The 18,344-nt window shown below is 32.6% G+C and overlaps 1 protein-coding gene and 1 non-coding gene across 3 annotated transcripts in view; both read right to left on the bottom strand.

Annotated features, from left to right (window-relative positions):
- LOC124366973 overlaps positions 1–18,344 on the bottom strand; it is a 615,086-nt gene that overhangs the window by 217,811 nt on the left and 378,931 nt on the right. The gene's annotated exons all lie outside the window — the stretch shown is intronic.
- Trnah-gug lies at positions 10,856–10,927 on the bottom strand. The gene has a single exon. It is a non-coding gene; the product is annotated as a tRNA-His (tRNA).

The raw sequence follows: 18,344 nt of genomic DNA, 5'->3' as shown, positions 1-18,344 counted from the left end.
TTCTATGTGGTTGGACGGTGAGTGCACACTATTGTGACTTGTATTCTGTAGTTCAGTTTTAATAATTAGTGTTGTTAGTTTTTATTCAGTGCCTGTTTTAGAGTTAATGTGCATAGAGTTAACATCAACACATGCACATGGTTGCATGGAAATCATTACATGGTTGTTGTGGTTCCTGACTTATGCATGTCGCAACGTTCTGGTATGATTTGTTTATTTTAACGTAGATTGTAGATATGTGTTAGATTAATTATTCACCTGAGAAAGAGATCAGATAGCAGATTTCGAAACGTAGTGTTATTGATTTCGTTGTATCCCTGAATGGTGGTAAATGTCCCGTAAAATCCTGATTCCGTCACAATACTCTAATCGCCAAAAACAAACTTCAAACAAAGGATCCATTGCAATATTCTAAAAATTAAATTGGAATCTGAAAGGATTAATTAGAATTATATGACCAGTGATTGATTGATAAACCGAAACTATGCAGCACCTGCAGCTCTAAACCTTCCATATTTTAAAATAAATACAGGAGAGTTTAAAAGCTACGTTTACCTGTAAGCGTTATTTTTCAAACTTTAATATAGTGTTACAAATTTCTTGTATTCCCTATTATCAATGTTCACCTTTCTATATATGATATATTGCTACTGTGAAGATTGTTAGAGTTAAGGCAAATACTAGAATGTATGTAAAAGTTTAATAATCCTTATTGGCCCACTTTAATTCCTTCTCTTTTAAACTGACGTAAAGAATGTGCAGTATAAATAAGCAGATGCTTCTGAAAAATTGTGGAATATGGAAACAAAGCAGACAAAAGTTGAAATGAAAAAATATGTTTTCTTCAGGTTGTTCCATCGAAGAAGAAAAGTTTTTGGATGATGCTTGACAATCTAGAAAAATGGTTTTTCTAAAATGACGAAAAAACCGCACACTAAAAGGCTCGGTTGTCTGAAAATGCATTGCAGACATAACGCGAAATGTAATATTTCAAGGCCAATGTTTCATTAGGAAAATGTGTCACTTTGTGTTGTGTGCGATGTACAATGTGACTAACACCGCTACCATGTTCTGTACAACAGTGTTAGGAAGACATAGTACCAGTTAGCACCACCAGAGTGTGTTGCCATGTTCTGGGCCATGTTGTCGCTATTTGGTTACCATCTACATGGAAGATAGCATCAGTATTAATTAATATAACTGTAAAACGTGATCGACGCGGGGGAGGGGGTAGGTAAAAAGAGTGACTATATAAGCTTATTGATAAATGTATTTATTTTTACATACAAGTTTAAAGGGGTTACACTACTTTGCTATGTATGGGTAAATAATCAGCTTTTGGAATAATTTTGGAATTCCAGGTAATTCTGTTATTATTTTATAATATGGCGGCCTAATGCAACAATTCTTACGGAACACACTCTAATTTGTGATATTTTTGGGTCCAACACATTATTTTAGAATGCTTGTATTCTTAGAATAATTATGAGTTTGTGTAAATGCCTTATGTACATTGAAAAAGTTTAAAATAGTCTATTTTTAAAACTTCAGCAAAAATTAGTGAATTAAGGTTTAAAATAGAAAAGGTAGAATAAGCGTGGTAACATGACACAAGTAAGATTGTTAGTATATTTTTTTCCATAAAAAGAATAAGTGTTTATTTAATGAAATTATATTTAAATCCATCAAGCATTACCTGAGTAAAACAGTTAACTAGCAGTGGTTTTATTAAATTATTTCAACAATCTTAAGCTATGAATGCGATCATTATATACTTTTCTATAAAATAAATCCTAACTGTTTCCTGTAGAAATGGACTTATGACCTCTAGTTTTTCGCTACTGTCACAGTTCTTTCAATCTAAATCAAAATTTATCTTAAAACCACAACCATGTCATAGAATTGTGTATGAATAATTTATATAAGTACTGTGTGAATATTATCTGTGAAAATGGTAAATTAAATCATGAACTAACAGATTTATACAGTTATGAATATCAACACGCCGTTACTCGAATAGAGTTAATACCGCTATAGTAAACAGTACTAATTAGGTAAAAGTTAATTAGCATTAATGAAATCTTTCCAAACTTAATTAGCATATTCATTGTGTTCATTAATTCAGTAATTCCTTATTGGAAAATCTCACAATGTGGTATTAATATAGAGTACGCATTGTAAACGCATTGAACGTGGCTTAGGTGGGGAGTTGATTCAATGTGAATGGTCAATTTAGGTCTACTTCACCTTCCTCTTAGTGCAATATTCTCTGGAATCTGAAGCTGTTACGGACTGTCTGGAGTCTTGAATTCTGGAGCCATTTTCGTCTGAAGAGATCCAAAAGAAGTCTGCAACGAATTCTGTAGAGTAGGCGTCTCTGATGTTGAAAAGGTGTAAAGACTTCGTTTTAAGCTACAGTACTTCGTCGGCAACCATTTGTGAAATCTTCAGACGAATATCGCCAGAATCCAGGAATCATCTGTTTCAGACGATCCACTAAGAGGAACGTGAAGTGGACTTTCACATTTAACCAACCCTTCCCATCATAGCTGATTCTCTTTGAAATTGTATACGATCGTGTATACGGCACTGAAAACAATGGAAAGTTTTACGAGTATTTCGTAATATTCCAGTTTTTCGTAATGTCCTGTAGTTATCCTGTATTTTTTTAATAAGTCAGCATTTCGGAATAATCCTAACAACAACTCTCATGATGTTATGTTACACTAGTGTTTAGATTATTGAATAGTACACAATACAAAGAAGTTTTGGATCTTTTTTAGAAGAGGACTGGAATTTCAAAACATACGGGACAGTAAAAACTAACAATATTTGGTACTAGTATATATGTTAATACATATTAGACAAGTTTATAAACTTGTGGAGGCCAATAGAAAGGTTAGGTTAGGTTAGGTTAAGGTTAGGTTAAGGTTAAGGTTAGGTTAGGTAAAAACAATGCTTTGTTTGACGACAAACTCCGCCAAAAACCCATTGTTGAGGATAGATGCGCCTTACATTATTCTTTCTTTTATAAAAGCATGATTCATCTATTTCAACAGTTAAACCAGGACCCCCAATTTGTATATGGTTTTGTAATAAACTATTTGCACATACTTCCCGCAAAAGGTTTTTCCAATCTGTTACTGTAGCGGTTGACATTTTCAGTTCTTTCAAACAAAACTTAGTAGTGGCGTTTTTTCGGCCCAACAATACACAAACAAAACGAATGTGTCTAATACTATTTTTTAATTTTCTAGCCACGTACCTTTTTTTTAATCCAATAGTGCTTCTGCATTTAGTTACGTTACACCGCCATCTCTCTTTGGTTTCGGAAAGAAAGAGTTTCATGTCATGACCTTGAACACAACTACGTTCAAAACGCACGGCACTTTCTTTGCAATTTATTTCACGAGCTAACAGTAAAAACGACATGTTCAGTCTGTACTTAAACTGCACTGACCAAAGCAGCGTGAGCCCAGATAGCGGCTCGCGTCAGCTGATAAGGAAAGATAACGATTACCTAGATAAGGTCTACAATTCATGTTTCTGCTTCGTTAAGATAGTAACTGTCCAATAACTGTTCAATACACGTAAAAATAACTGTCCTGTTTCTGTAAAAAACATTGCATTTTTTTCAGATTAACATTTAAAAATAAAGAAGTAAACCCAGAGAATTCGAAATCTGCAATAAATCCATTTAAAATTATATTTCACATGACCATAATTTACTAAATCTTTTCCACCCTATAGAATTTATATTTAGTAAAAGTTAAAAAAGATGCATTACAAACAACATTTAAATGAAATGTAAATAATCAGTTTTTAACCATTTCAAAATGGTGGACCAAAACATACAAAGTTTTAGTTTAACAAAACTAAAAAAGTTGTTTTTCCAAATAAAAAGTTCACATTTACAAATTAGTTCACTGTTGCTGTTAAAATATGTGATATTTTAAACTTTTGAACGTGATTCTGGTTAAAATGTATAATGTAAAAGTATAAACTAATGTAATATAACAATCCAACATATTTTTATAAATGTAGTTCCTCAACTAATGAAACCCGAGTTATACTGTTACGAACATTTCCCAAGATGCAATTAAAACCAAATCCCTTTACGAGGTTGACAATTAAGATCCGCAAAGGATGATGAAATTCCCGGATTAAATAACCCAATTAAAGTTAAACGTGATACTTTAGTTTTAATGTCCTTTGCAGCTGCCGCGGAGTGAGAAAAGAATTGCAAGCCTTTGTTAACAAAAATTAATTAGAATCAGTGGGAGTATATTTGCCTTGCGTTTTATTACAGTTTATTTTTCTGAGTAATTATTATATTGTGTGTAAGGTGAAATCTAAAATGAAATAACTAGTAGGAGTGAAAGGCTGGCTTACAGGGCTTCGGACATTTGCCATCGTGATGTGTTACAAAGGAATAACACAACGTTTTGAGGATTGGGATCTATCTTCTTCGTCAGGTGGATGAGTTATAAATACATTAAAAAATAAAGAACAAAAATAAGAAAAGGAAAAGGGTCCAAACTTACCCAAAAGCTGCTTGTAGTCCGAAATCGTGGTAGGTATCCTTTAAAACCTTCCACCGTCAATAAAAACATTTAAACGAAGTAATAGGAGTAATTGCAATGTGAATTTCTGCCACTAAAATGTCAAAGTGGATTAAACCTTATAAACTCATTAAAATCATTCAACTCCATTCCTACATGTGGTTTATTTAAGGAATTTGAGAGATATAAAGTAAATTTCTCTTATCTAAAATAAAATTAAATAGACAGACAGAAAATGTTTCTCTCTAAATTCAGCTACACGGTAATCATATCAGCATATTCTTTGGTTGTGGTAAATTCATGTGTGATCTTTCCTGAGCAAGTCAGCAGCGTGGTTCAGACCTAAACGAAACTTTAGTCTGTTTGGTGGATCGCTTAGTTTTTTAAAGCTACATATTATTTGAAGAATATCTGTTCTAAATCAGCTTGAAAATGTCTCAGTTGAATGCAATAGGGATGATAGATAGTTGTAGCACTTAAAATACCATCTTTGTCTGGAACCCGGATGGATTTAGCTGTAGCAGTTCAGATTGTTATTGTAATCTGGTACATGGATAGGAGATAGACGTAGCAATTGAGGAAGTCATCTTTGTCTAAAACAGGGATGGCGATAACTGTAGCATTTGAGGATGTTATTGTTATCTGGTACAGCGATAGGAGACAGACGTAACAATTGAGGAAGTCATCTATGTCTAAAACAGGGATGGCGAGCACTGTAGCATTTGAGGATGTTATTGTTATCTGGTACAGCGATAGGAGGTAGACGTAGCAATTGAGGGTGTTATTGTTATCTGGTACAGCGATAGGAGGTAGACGTAGCAATTGAGGGTGTTATTGTTATCTGGTACAGCGATAGGACATATCAATTGAAGAAGTCATCTTTGTCTGGAGCAGGGATAGCGATAGATGTATCACTTGAGGATGTTATTGTTATCTGACACAGGGTTAGAAGATAGACGCAACAATTGAGGATGTCATCTTTGTCTGGAACAGGACTGAGGTATATATGTATGTTTAGAGGCTATATAGAGGAAATTAACCGATCAGAGCATTTTCCAAGTTAGTTATGCAATATGTACGAAAAACTTATCACGTGCCACTGGTTTATTTGTTGTTATTTTATGAATGTCCAACCACAGTCATATTTAGAATATACAGTAAGTATACGATTTCCTTCAAGTGATAACTTCAAGTGTAAACGACCAGTTAATCGATACGAACCGGTCTATGATCTGGAAATTAAAAACACTGGTATCCCAAACACCTACCTTGTTCTTTCTAACACTATTTATGAAAAATAAAATTATAAATTTAATTAAATTAATTAATTTAATAATAAATTATGTAACATGAAAATGCATCTTTAAGCATAAAGGTGCGGAGCTGTATTAATTGTTTTTGCATATAAAGTTGTAAGGCATCAAGTGCTGCATGGATGTATGTTGACAACAGAATTATCGTTGGGAAATACGTCATTATAATTTCTATCCACTAAAAATACATACTTTTATCGACCTTTCGTTTATTTGTAGTTGTATTATACATTATCTAGTATTTTGGGTGGTAATGATATCCGAATGGTTTCAGAAATAATAAGATACAGCTCCGTGCCAAGAGCAATATTGACATATGCTCACAACTAACCCCTAAATAGACGTAATACTCACTACAACACTACAGCCCTATCGAACAAACTGGAGACACGGGGGACAAGTGTAGAGGACACGGAATATAAACGAGTTGATGCATAAATAAAAATGATTTCATTAGGAACCCTATGTTTGAGGCCGTTCGGAGGGTGGGGACGCTCGCCGTAGGGTTGTCCCTACAACAGAAGAGATTTCCCCACAGGCGGGTGAGTCATTATGCAAACGTCTTTATTGACTGGTCGACGCAATTGCTTGCGTCCTTTATAGGTGAAGTATTTCTGGAGTCGCCCACTGAGTATGGCTTATTATAGTATGACTTAGACTTATTATAGTATCAGCATACTGTACAGCAAGCCACGCTTGCATAATTACTACCTTGATTTGTGCTGTCAATCCACTCCGTTTATACAGAATGTAACCTAATCTGTAGACAGAATTTAGGGGAATGAGTACTCTTTCCCTAACTTTCAATTCACCCAGAAATATGCTGTACAGTTCAATTTCTATCTGTTTGATATTTTTCTCTAAACCGTATTGTTCATAAATTGTTCAGTTACAAGTCTGTAGTTTTTATTTACAATAGAGCTATATTGTCAGAATGTAATTAATGTTACAATAAAAACAATATAAAATCTTTGTATATGGATTGGTGAGCATCCAAAAACTGACCATAGTACCAAATAATTATTTTCACGAATTTTCATCAACAATTTTTGGAAATATTTGTGTAGAAAATGCCGATTTTAAACGGTTATTGTCTTTTAGACAGATTCTACATTTCTTTGCAGGTAGTATTTCTAAAAAACAAATCTGCAATATGTTTAGTGACTTATGTATAATATAAATAATTTAATATCAAACAAAATTTCGAACTTGGGTCTCTTATTTATTATTAAATATTAAGTTAAATTACAATTCACTGAGAGATAACGAAACAAGATAGGGCAGTGGTTGTATTAATTTGTAATCTTTTCCTACAGGACAATCCCCGAACTTATAAGAAAGCCTGGAAACCACTGTATACATATGTAGTCTTATTCATAGGAAATATTCAAGCAAAACATCGTTATTGGGTGATAAGAAATTTAAATTCATGATGATCAACAAGTATAACCAATCAAAGCAAGTTCATGATTTCGGAAATTTGCCATCGTTATATGTTACAAAAGGTATATCACAACGTTTCGAGGATTGGAATCTAATCTCTTCGTCAGGTGGGGGAGGTATTAATACATACAAAAATAAAGAACAGTGGGAGGAAAAGGGTTGAAACAAACCCAAAAGCTGCTTGGATCTAGTCCAGGTGTTGTCACTGCGCTGAAGTCCCGAGCACAAGTTACGAGAGAGAGAAACACACTCACACATCACACCTGCACTGGTGAAAATGAGTACAGTTTCCCATGTGATGTATTTGGGTATGTTTGAACCTTTGTCAATCCCTTTTTTCTTCTCTCTGTTTTTTATTTTTGTATGTATAATACATCCCCCACCTGACGAAGAGGGTAGATTCCAATCCTTGAAACGTTGAGTTATACCTTTTGTAACATATGCCGATGGCAAATGTCCGAAATCCTGTTATCCTTTAAAACCTTCCATCGTCAATAACAGACTTTAAACAAATAAAAGCAAGTTAATTAAACAATACTTGGAGAATTGCCCTAATGACCTTCGTTTAATTAATAAGATTATAATTTATAAGCTAAATAACCGATGAGAATCACCCTTTAATATGAAACCTGTAAGATATTAATTATGCTTTGCTACTAACTAAATAAGACATACTTTCTTTGTAAATTAATCAGTAAATTAAATTTATAGAAATAGTCTGTAAGGAAAGGGTAAGATTAAATATACAAAACGTCTTTTTAGCTTGTACATAAATAATACAATTTAAAACCCAATTAAATACCATGTAATAATATTTATTTTCCAAGTATTCACGATTATAACAAATATATTTAATATGTATAAAAAAAGTTAAAATTGGTAACTGTAAACATATTATTTTGTTAGTAATTATTATTAAAAAACTGTTTTGAATTTTTATATATTTATTCTTTTGTGATCAAATTTCATGCGAAACAAAAAATCTCATTCTTGGTTAGTACCGGATTGGAATTCAAATACTATACAAAATAGTAACCGTACGAGGATTCTGTTACTATAACTACTGGAATCATAGAGATTCCCGATGTGCATGGCTGAGCTGACAATTCTCACAATTTCCGCCAAACCCTCTGACGCTTCCCTCGCCCATAAACTCCCTGTCCTCCCCGTAACTTCCCAATCAGATAAGGGTGGCTGTTTCTTAAAGACGTGTGACTCACCCACGCCCTCATCCCCTCGCGATCTCGACGTCGCATGTGCTACTGTTTCTTAAGGGTAGAAGTAGAAAGAGGCGAAGAGGGGAGGAGGGAGGGCATCAGAACGAAAAATGCCTCGTGCCAAAGAAAAGTTTGACTCGAAAGAAGTTTCCAAGTACAGTCACAATATGAGACGTATGATGATGTACAAACACATGATAATAATAAGAAATAAGACAATCCCCTAAATATGCCACAATACTTCCAGTAAACCCAAAAATTGCATTTAGCTGTTTCTATAGCAACCAGATGTTTCCGGAAAGCGTATGTTGCTAAAAGTTGTCCAATATTCAGAGTTTAGTCATACAACAAACATTATGATACTGTTAGGCTATTTATTGAGTTATTATGATACAGATTTGATTAAATCAACTAATGGGCTAAATATTATATACGCTGCAATTACCATTGTGAATGCTACTTAAAGAAGTGTGTTTACTTTTAAAAGCATTTTTAGCCGTCAGGTAATAGTTTTATTTAATATTGTATTTGTTTGTACAAACAAGAAAAATATATAATTGAATGGAAAAAAGGTATTCATAATAAAGTTATTTGACCTATTTAGCGAATTTGAACCGAAACAAAATACTTAGTATGGGATAGATCATAGTTTATATTTATAAATTTATATGCATTTTTATAAGCATTCTTGCTTTACCATAACGTCAGGAAGCCAGCAGTTAAGGTCTAATTAAAAAAGTAAATTTTTTGAAAAAATTCACGGTTTTTTACAAAAACGTCTTCTATACGATGTTTATGTTGGAAAACATTTACATTTGTGTACGCTTTATCCTCTTTTAAAATTTAATACCTGAAGAAGAAAGCGGATACAACTTTTCGAAACGTTGTATTTATGTTATTTTAACACATCACAATAGCAAATATCCGTAATACTGTTATGTTTCCAAATCGTCCATTGCTGATAGTAAACTTGAAACAAAGAATTCACTGAGTACTCAACAAATAAAATTGTACAGCTAGTTTGTCAGAAGAGGTGAAAGTAAAATTCACTCGAACACGACAAATGGACGCGTGCCAAATTCAACAAAGTTCGTTGGGAAAAAAGGGTTGGATTAGGCACGGCTGGTGAGCGATTTTCCAGGCCACCTGCCAATGTTTCTACATCCGCACCCACAGTCTCTGTGAGCTATATGTGTCAGTTTTATTTACAAGGTACAAAGTAGTGATAAGAGATTATTATCACACGACGAAAATGGCAAATGGAAATATTGAATTGGGCGATATTGATTGCAAAACTCTTGAGCATTTCTAAGTTGTTATTCGGAACTCACTTTTAAATAGGTCGAACCAATTTAAAAAATATTAAATACTATAACTATCATAAAAATGTGTAACTTTTATTATTATTTTGATAATGATCAACGAAATGTTCTTATAAATTGAATAAAATATCAAATAGGAGTATATTTAAAACAAGTACAAAAATAAAATGGTAAATTAAATCACTCTAAAACAACGTGAATACTCTTCATTTAATAACTAAAAAAACTAAAAAGCACAAGGAGTGTTGACTACAACCTTACACGATTTGCAAGTTTAAATCAAGTAGTAATAATAAATATATTGAGTTCGAGATAGATGGTTGCATTGTTCTATTATTGGAAGGTAATTATTTCTAAAAACGACTAAAAAAAGAAAACAGTAATAAATAATAAGTATTGCTCTAACATTTAAGTAACTTAACTTAGATTTTAACATGGTACCTTATTATTTTATTCGTAAATGGTACCATTTTTACAAGGAAATCAGAAAAAACTTATTTAGGAATCATGAATTACCTAACCATAAAATTATTTTGTTTTACCTATTTTATTCAATTCTTAAGTTGGACGATTTTATGACATTGTTTTATCCTCGAAAGATTAAATTTATTTTTGAAATATTAAAAGTTAATTTAACACAATTTTCTATCATTCTGGTATTTGTATTGTTCTTAACGCGCTGTGGTTATGAATATTTAAAATAAAAAATACAAATGCAAGCAGAAAACAATTATTAAAAATATATATTTTAAAATCGGTTGTTTATTTATGACATACTACAAAATTGTTAAATCTTAAAATATTACACAATAATAATACAATTACAAACATTGGTTTTTATTTTACGAAAACAAAATTAATATAAATATTTATTTGGTTATCAACTTAATTAATTTAAAAGGGTAAAAATAAATAATTCAGATTTTTTACGGTATTAATTATATTATATCATTCAAATAAACTTTAAAAAAATGTTTCCGTGATGCAAAAAGTGAGCGTGCCGTGACCAGGATTCGAACCTGGGTTATTGCGGCCACAACGCAATGTCCTAACCACTAGACGATCACGGCTACTTCGCACGTACAGATTGATCGATGAAATCGTACAAGGCTCACGGCATCTAAACTGCTCTGCTCTGGGCTTATCTCTGATAACTGGTTAGACAGCTAATTTTAACAGATCTACTCTCATTCATCTCACGTTTTATTCTTGAAGCAAACTTATACATCTAGTAACAATGTTTTCCAAATTTCTGCAATTTTACGATGTAATTGTCTTTATATTAAATCTATACCTAGTGTGATCGTTTTTCATAAAATTATTAGCTCATTAAGCACTACGAAAATATAACTAATACATTAATTAATTAACACAATGAACAGGCTTTTCTTCCCTTAAAAACGACAAGAAATACTATTTAAATTATATTAGAGGATTTTTTTGTATATTTATAAATCCCCACTCTTAAAACACATGAGAAATGTATTTATTAATTTAAATTGACAATACCTTAAACTGTCGTAGTGGAATAAAGCAATATTAGAAGGTTTTAAATCGTCAAGAAACTTCTAAACTGTCAAGGGGTAACAAGGTCGGAGGGTAGACGTATTGCTCCTTCAAGTGGAAAACCTTTCAACGGCTTAAATGGAACTTTGATTGGATTCAATATTTATTCCTCAAAGAATTGCCAAAACTTTTGTCAATCCCACTGAAATAAAGTGATGCTGTCAGTATCGACTTTACGTCCGCACTCAATCGCAAATGTGGGGGAATAAAAGTGTTGAAGCTTGAAACCGGTGTTGTTGAAATCGGTCATGTGCATTTTGTACCAGAATATTAACAAGGGCATCAATAGTACTGAAAAATGTAGGCATTATCAATTTACCTTTAGCTGTGCTTAAGGGTGATTTTTTATCACGCAGGAAATGTCATTATTGAGGTAACAAAACTTGTCGAACTAATTACAGACCTATCGGTTTTAAAATGTCAGATTTTAGCGAGAAATGTACAAAAGATTCAACAATGGAAGCATACAAATCCATGTTGGTTCAACAAAATCTGTACCAAGTAATAAAGGTCTAGTATTGAAAAATGTATGCATTATCAATTTACCTTTAGCTGTGCTTAAGGGTGATATTTCATCACGTAGGAAATGCCATGATTGAGGTAACAAAACTTGTCGAACTAATTACAGACCTATCGGTTTTAAAATGTCAGATTTTAGCGAGAAATGTACAAAAGATATAACAATGGAAGCATACAAATCCATGCCGGTTCAACAATTCTGTACCAAGTAATAAAGGTCTAGTATAACTAAGAACGGTTTATTTAACTCAAGATCCTCTAGAATCCCGCTGAATGCAGCCAATAAGATCTCATTCAATATTCAGACGATAACGTGTACCCTTGTGAATGGAACCTGATTGTCTGGGAATACAATAGATACTTCGATAGTAAGCTAACACAATAGTGAACTAAATTATAGGAATATAGTCGTTGGTTATTTCAATGAAATCTTTTTACAGACTGCTGTTATTCAATTGCATGGATAACCATTGCACAATAAGATAAGATAATTAGATAAGAGTTACCAGAAACTAATGTGATAAGCCATCACAGAAATTACGGGAAGATAATAGTGTCATTATTTCATATAGGTATATGAAATATTTTGACTACACTGTTTTAATATGAAATATACAACAGATCATATGTTTTACAGTATTAAAAATTAAATTCTGTTTTTTTTTAAAGAATTTAATACCAAGAAATTGTTTTAAAAAAGGACAGTTAAATCAAAAATAACAATGTCGATCAATTTAACCCGATTTATTTTGTAATCCTTAACAGTGCATTTTTAAAAGATTAAGACAAGAATTTAAATTAAATAATAGTTAATACACTTTTCTGAAGCGGCATGGACAGCTAAAAGGGTGAAGACATGGCAGGGTTTTTTACACTAGGGAATGGCTAAGCGTGTGGGCCATTTTGGATAGTTCATTGATGAATAAAGATTAGTTTAATTAATAATACAAATTTACAAACTATCTTCTGAGAAAAATGTGGATGCACTCAGAAAGACTTATGTTAATTCTGAAGGTTAGTTTACAATTTCAAATATCTATTTTGACTGAAGGTAATTCTAGTGTGAAGAATGTACAGCATCTCCTCAATGTTCTTATTTCTAAACAAAAATTATTTTAAGTTGAAAAATGGGCTCTCTCTGTGACACTAGTGGCATAATAACACTCCTGTGTGTTGGTATCTCATTGTAATGTAAGTTGTGACCAAAGTTTACGAATTAAGACCAGTCCTTTTGAGTCAAGGAGGAGGAAGTTGAAGTAGGAAACTTTAGTAGGAAACGCACAACAATGTCTCTAGTCCACAGTCGTCTTGAAATCTTCTTGTTTGTTAGTTATACGCCTCATAACTGTGTGGAATGTACAGATAATGTTTTTGTAAGAAATATGATAATAATAAATCGATTAAGAACTTTTAAAAGTTTAGTCGGGGTAGCATAATTGTTGATGAATAATAAATTATATGGGTTAGGTATTTATAAATGATACAATAATTGTAAATGTAGGACTTGAAAATGTAAAAAATAATTCTTATTAGCTGTGCGTTAGCAAAGATCTTATAGCAGCAATAAGCAATTCATTGGTGTTAAAAAACTCGTTTGAAACGCTTTTTAGTGTCACAAGCATTTTGTAACGTAGACGAGTTTTTAGCATATGATTGGGAGACCACAAATTAAAAAGACTGACTGAATCCGTCGCTGGAAGTGGGAATCATTGGCGAATGAATGAATGTATGTAAATTTGTAAATTGTATGTCTGAATGAGATCTATTGTGGGGTGTATGACAAAATTCTAGCACGTAAAAAGTTGACTTTTGCCATGCGTTATACAATGTTCCGGCAATAAAAATCTGATCTGATTTGATTTTTATTTTAAATTGTGATATTTGGTTGGATTGATTCTAATACTCGTATTTTCATTACATTATATCGGATCTTTTGATATTCCGTTGCATCAGTTTATTTGTATGTAGACAGAATGTTGATGGGGCATGTCCCTCAATAGTCTATAATCCAGGTTGATATTTCGAGAATGAATTGATCTATTAACTTGAAATTTTGTATACTTTGCTATCACTAAGGGTTCTGCAAAAACCCTTTCTTTATTGTCTGTCTGTGTGTCTGTTTTCTGCTGTATATCTCAATAAAGAATTGAACTATGTATGAACCTGACATTTTGCATGCAACTTCATTTACGCTAAGGCAACGCCGTGTTGTGGATGTCTCTCTAAGGAATTACCTAATCCTTGACCCATTCATAAATATTAATAATTATAATAATAATTACGTCTTGTACTTGGAATTTAATTTGTTTTAAATCTATTTGAATGTGAATTATGATCACTGTCTATCTAATATAGATGTAAATAATATTTAGCAAGTACTTTTTGTGATTCAATGTTTATTGAAATTAAATTAGGCTATTGCCACTTAGACAAATTTAATGAGTAAATAAAAGTCGTTTGACAGGTATTTGGTCTTCCGATCACATGTTAGTTTGGTTATTTAAACACATTATGTGAAAGAAACGGCCAAATACAAAATAATTAAATCGTAAAAAGTGAGGGCTCTGTAGTGTAATGGTAGCATGTTCACCCGGCAAGTGAGAGATCCGGGTTCGAGTCCCGACGGAGCAAGTACTTTTTGTGATTCAATGTTTATTGAAATTAATATAGATGTATAAAATATATATGTAATCTATGGGAGAATTTGCACATAATATACTTACTGTACATTAAACGCAATAATTTTTATCGAAACGTTAAATTATTGTTTACAAAGATTATGTTTAGAACGTCAAGTTAAACAGGGGTATTTAATATTGTTAGGTCATATATACTCTGACTTCCCTCCTTCAATTTGCGCCATTCAATTAGCAATCTTTCTTTTCGTAGCATAATTCAATATCTCAGCCCCTCCAGCGATATTTGCTTATTAAACCTCCCCCGAGAAGAAGATTCATTGCTACTAATATTCTGAAATTATTGTAATAGAATTACCTTAGTAATGAATACGATCATTTTAGACCTTCCGGTAGATTTTCACCGCCTATACCAGGTGTAATTTTGGCCAATACATTTCGATGTAAATACGCATGCGTACACACAAATTTAATAACATGGGTTGTACCGAATTTTATGCGTTTTTAAGCTCTTTGGGTGTTATAGTTCCACGAAACTTAACACAGTATTTAATACTAAATCGCTAACATAAATTGTTCTGACCATTTGATCTACTACTTAAAAGAAATTTAACGTAATAATTTTGTATGAATGTGTATACATTTTTAACCTACTTTAAAAAGTAGCAATTTATATAATTCGAGCTATTCCTCAGTTAATGTTTTTTATGTATGTCCACACAATTTTCCGAAACGCCTAAAACGATTTAGATAAAACCTTTTTTGGAAGAGGGCTGCCGAAGGTCGGCCCCACTTAAGATTTTTATGGATTGGACAAGTGTCTGATTAAGCGATCATTTTGGCAATCAAGTTTTAAAAATAAACCATACGCAGTACAAAGACAAAGCAAATTGTGGAGATACAGTATTATTTCGTACAAGTATTACGACTTCTACACATAAAGGGGCTATGGTGGAAAGGGCTGATTCGATATGAATGTTGAATTTATCTTCAGTTCTCCTTCCCCTTACGTGAAGCATCTGCAATCTGATGTTGTTGCAGACTTGACTCCTGAAATCTGGAGTCATGTTCGTCTGAAGGGATCCAAAAATAGTCGGTGACGAAGACGCTCAAAACGAACCCCCCGCATCGTTTCAACATCAGAGACACCCAGACTACAAAAAGTAGTGCAATCTAGGTGAAGAGGTATTCTCATTGTCTCATCAGGTACACAACTGAGCGCACTACGATGTTGGCTGACACGATCCTCAAGCACGGTGGAGCAACCGAGTCTTCTACACATAAAGCACTTTTCATATTTGGCTTCAGAACGGATATATATATATATATATATATATATTATATATATATATATATATATATCCGAACTGAAGCAACAGGGCAAGGATTGTTTGCGAAGTTTGAAACTGTCCAAATGACTATAAGTTAACTCACGGTCACTATGGGAAGTATCCTATTTTCCAACGCTCCTTGAAGAGTACTTTGAATTAAGGCATGAAGCAAAGAGACGGTATAAGATGTTGAGAAGTAGTTTTCTTCGAATTACAGTAATTTACCTCTCAGATACTAGGAAACATATTGCTGTTCATAGAAATGGTACGAGTAACGTACGTAAAGATGGAGTGCAGAGATTGGAATATTTTTTAATCACCTTATGTTACCTCAGAGTTGCTTTCTTAGTTCTTTATTATAAACGTGTCAGTTCGTGGTTACGTAAAAAGAAATGAAAACATAGACACAGTAACTCAGCTGATTTTCACAGAATTCGGAAAAAACATTATGTAAGTTGTGTTAAACAAATTCTATTTCTAGTGTCTTTAAAATTTCCATGACTATCTATCCAAATATGCTGCAATAGGAAAAAAACGAGACTTATTCAGTGTTTTACTTACAACCACCTTACAATACATTATAATTATCGTAGTGACCGTATAGACTTGAAAGGCCCTTGAAAACTCATTTAAATGTGTGTTATTAAAATTAAAGAAACGTTCTTCTAGAATACTAAGTCAGTATTAAACTACATGAACACTACGACACGTTCAGTATTACTTCCATGAAAATACAATCTGATTCATGGTCATTATTCAATTTCCAACAGTATTGAACCGTTCATAATCCGCAAATCCGATTTTAAGATGTTTACGTTCAAGTTCAAAGATCCATACATTTCGTGCAGAAGATTCAGATAACTAATACATGCAGTTTTTATAACACTCCCAATACACCTTCTAGGTGCGTGCGGAAGTAAAGTTGGTGTACATTGATAATTATAACAACATACTTAAATCTAAGCAGTATTTGTTCATTACAGTTGGTTAGTTTAGTTTTACTACCAATACTATCAAATATGGACATTACAACTATATGACAATGAATAAATCTACAAATAAAATAAAACGATAACACTATAATTATATAAATATCAACAAAAACACAACAACAACTACAAAGAAGTAATACCAAAATAGATTAAAAAAACTCCTTAGGAGCGTGCAGTGAAAGCGTGTAGTAAAATCCTATCGGTATTTATGTGTTCCATACAACTGGCTCCACCATTTATACTATCGAATTAAGAAGCTAATGATTAACTAATTGCTATCCGTTCAGATAATAATAATTATAACACTCGTAGGCTTAACAAATGTTCCAAGCAAGGTACGTTGTTGAACATATTACACACATATGGGGAGAGGGGGGGGCGAAAGATATAATCTACAGCATATTGGGTATTACGCGTAGTCTACTAATATTTGCTCCAGGTTTCACGGAAACTAATTCATTAAGATTCAGAATTTTTCATGAAGAAGTCGAAAATTTATGAATTATACGAGTACAATGTCCATAAACTATAACAAATATCTTCAGCAGTTTAACAAAAGAAATATCTATATTTCATTAATCACACAACATTTTGTAAACAGTTTAAAGGTCTGAAATCATAAAAAGCGAAGCCAATGGGGAAAACATTATTTCTTGAATCGACGACAACCCTTGTTATATTAGTAGGAGCTTGTTTAATATGAGAACACAAATAGCACTCAAGGTCCCCAGACTCCTTCCTCCCTGACTTCCTTATTAGTTTTGCGTTTCTTTAACATTTATCTGACTTTTTATTCGCAATAACTCAACATCTGCATCCCCTCACAATATTTGCTTATTAAACCTCACCCTCTTCACCTAACTTTTTCATTGCTGCGGGCCCCTCGATCCAATGGCTTTAAAGCCGTACAAGAATATTACAAAGTTTTCTCAGGACATCGTGGGGAGTCTCATCAACGGTTTTTTTTTGGGGGGGGGGACCCCGTTTTATGTGGTTTGATTAATGATTTATAAGATATGTACATAGCCAAACTCTAAAATGTTAGTATTCCAAAAGTGTAACTATGACTAAATGACATATGCTTAAATTAAAATATAAATGCTAAAATAATTATCATAACAGAATTTGTTTAGAAAATTTTGCTATAAAATATTCCTGGTAAAATGAATATGTCTATAGTGATTATATTGGAAATAAAAATAATGTATTGTCCTAAGGTATTGATTTATGATAAAGCAACGCACAAGCAGAACATCCAAGATAAGTCTAGGAAAGAGCGATAAAGGATAAATAATGCGCGACAGATGACAAAAATAAAATGGAAACAGAGGTCATAAATATATTAAAAATTCAACAACAATACTTTAACAACTCATCAATAAAAGAGTAGATCAAGAGTAAAACAGATATCCAAAAACAAGAACAACAAAACATAGATAAAAT

Source organism: Homalodisca vitripennis, chromosome 7 (genome assembly GCF_021130785.1).
Source record: "Homalodisca vitripennis isolate AUS2020 chromosome 7, UT_GWSS_2.1, whole genome shotgun sequence".
Taxonomy (NCBI): Eukaryota; Metazoa; Arthropoda; class Insecta; order Hemiptera; family Cicadellidae; genus Homalodisca; species Homalodisca vitripennis.
The sequence above is the reverse complement of the archived record's forward strand: the minus strand, read 5'-3'. Positions and strand labels throughout refer to the sequence as shown.